This window comes from Nestor notabilis, unplaced genomic scaffold (genome assembly GCF_000696875.1).
Source record: "Nestor notabilis isolate BGI_N333 unplaced genomic scaffold, ASM69687v1 scaffold33166, whole genome shotgun sequence".
In the NCBI taxonomy this organism is placed as follows: Eukaryota; Metazoa; Chordata; class Aves; order Psittaciformes; family Psittacidae; genus Nestor; species Nestor notabilis.
In genome coordinates this window covers 1-2,973 of record NW_009934767.1, presented here as the reverse complement: position 1 = coordinate 2,973, position 2,973 = coordinate 1, and positions in this window count along the sequence as shown.

Below are 2,973 nucleotides of genomic sequence, written 5' to 3'. Positions count from 1 at the left end.
CACTCTTTCAGGGACAGAACTGCCTCACTGACTGCTAGCAGCACAGAAAACATGTAACATACGAGTCAGAAGGGTGCTTTGTTCTCTTGCGCTCTTACCTACGTATTCAGTGAGCGTAGAAGCTGTGAAAACCATCTTCACTCTCAACTACCAAATACCAATTGCATAAATTCAGTTTCCCTTTTCTTAAGTGGGGTGTCCATGTGTATTCAGTAAACTGCTGTGGAGTGTCACCTCCTTGCAAAGCTCAGACACTGTCCTCCATCATTTTAGCCAAGAGGGGACAAACGTTCAGGCTTGGCCTAACTGCACAGGTGACAACACTGTGAAAACAAGTGCGACTCCTCCAAGCACAGAAATGTCTTACCATTATGCATCTCTCTGGCAGCTGGATGGCAACATCTTTTTAAACTATTTTTGTCTTTTTTTTTACCAAATATCAGATTGACCTCTTCATGCCTCTAGTTTCTGAAGTTTATATACTGCATCCCATCAAAAAGAATAGGCACATGTTTAATAATTCGATTAAAACCAAACATTATTTACAAAGGCATCAGTAACTTGACGAGTTTGCAGTCCTTTATCCAGGAGCCTAGAGCTGAGAAGGACGTTTCATCTCCTCCAGCAGATTGCATGCTACAGACCTTGCACTATGGGGGTATTATGTTCTTTATGCAAGCACAAACAACACTTGCAGGCCAAAAGATGAGCCCAGATATCCTATCTGCCCCACAGAGCTTGTAGGGGCAAGAAAAAAAATGCTTGGTAATCCAACAGCCAATACAGGCCATTGTTACAGGACAGATGATAAAAATGACAGCAGGCAGTAACTCACGGAATGAGCTTTTGAGCTTGGGGACTTCACAGATTTCGGCTTTCAGAAAAATAAATCTTTCCTTCACTCATATTTATACCACTACAGTGCTCACGAAACCATAGTCTTTGCTTTTGTTCCTTCCAAACCTGGAGCAAACTGCCATTTACTTTTAAACCTTGCCTTGTGAGGCTGTCCATCCATCCACCCCACTCTTGCTGTTTTGGGATCAGTTTCCTGCAGCTTGCCAAGAGATCTTTGGTAATGTGATTCCCCAGAACAACCACATAAGTCCCCATATGGCCACAGTTCAGTCCTGTTTTGCTCTACAGCCCCAATCCTATTGTGTCTACATCCCAAAGCCATGCTGGTCCTCTATGGAATCACAGCACAGCAGAAATTCATAACTACTGAAGCAGAGACTACTCTGAATTAGTTTTCAGTTCTGCCACCTCAGGTCCCCACCACATATGTGCTGTGGGTCACCCTTCCTCACTTATGAGACAGCATTTGTTCAACTTCTGTTTATTTTTCCAAAATTCCCACTTCCAGGCCACCAGCATGACTTTGTGTCCCATGCTGTGCCAGTGTAGGAGGTTTTTGCTGACATCCCCTTGCAAAACCCTTTGCTGATTCTGTGATGACACCTGTAGGACCCGGCCAGGGTCAGAGTCTGAAGCGCCAGCTGTTCAAGGTCCACATGGCAGATGGTTGCCAAACCCAGTGTAACTCCTGAGAAAGAGAAGAAATTTCCCAGGAGCACACAACTATGTAAAGACTCAATGACAACAGTGTAACTGCGGGATCTTTGGCAACATTTCCCAACTATACACCCAAAGTGCACTGGCAAGCAACCTGCAGGACATCAAGTGAAAGGTCCTTGGACAGCAGCTCACACAGCTACACCAGCCGCTTGCTTGGGTCTGGCCACAAATTAGCACAGTGTATTTAACATTAACCTGCCCTGCCGTTGCCCTTTCCCCTGCTTTCCTTCCCTATGCTCCTCTTCTCCAACAGTACATATCCCACCTTTCATGCCAGCTGACCCAGGCTGGATTTGCCCAGGGTTAGGGCAAACCATGATGGCTTTACACTGCAAACTGGTGCTTGCTGTCATCCAGATCTGCTTTTCTGGCTCATGCCCTAGCAGAGCTCCTCAGGAAGAACAATGCTGGTCAGGGTGGGCTTTTCTGTGTGGTATGCCATGCTTTTTCCTCCAGGTCACTTTTCCTACCCAGTAATTTTGCAAAAGTATAAACTCTGAACGCGAAGGAAAACCATGCCACACATACGACAACCTGACACACTATGTTTGAGGGAATGGGAAGAGGCCTTGTGCAATAGGGAAAGCCTTGGGCTCTCTACTGGGCAGAGAAGCTGCAAAACACAGCTGAAGAATAAAAACTCAGGTAAGGTCTGTCAAAGTAAAAAAAGAAAATAATAAAAAAAATCCATAGGCCTTTGCATCTATTTCTGCAATGTAGTAACGCATGGAGAAAGAATTGTGTTTGGCTGCTTCTGCAAACCACTTCCCAGTTGCTTTTGTGACATATTAGTTACGTATGCTGTAAAGCTTCCAGGAAATTAAGATTGCTCCTCAAAACCCATAGAACTCCTCTTCAAGCAGGAAGATGGGGGTTTTTGTGTGCTGAAATGAACTGCAGTAGCTGCAGTGGGGCGTTTGAAATGAGAAGCCACAGTTGCTGAGCAGAGGAGCCTGGACACCAGGTACCACTGGAACATGTAAGTGCAAACGAGGTCAGCCTGCGTGAGTCCGCTGGCCACTGCTCCTGGGGCTGAGGTGCTCGAAGAGCACATCCTCCAGCAGGGCCAGCGCGGTTGCACCCCTGAGGGATGGAGGTGAAGGCGACCCAAGTGTGAGGACAGGGGAGGAAGGAGAGGGGGAAGGAGGGGCTTTCTGCAGCCCGACCGAGGACTTCCTTCCCCCTCGCCAAGGCCCTTCGCGCCCCTACTAGCGACATCCTCGCAGCGACGCTCCCACGAGTGGCCATGACCCTCGGGTCAGGGGCACAAAAGCAGCGAGCTCGTAGGGAGGAACTAAAGCCACCGAGCTCTGCTCGTAGCGTGCCTCCTCCCGCCCTCCCCTCTGGACAGACAACCCCCTCGAACCCCCACGCCCGCCCTGGTGAACAAGGGCC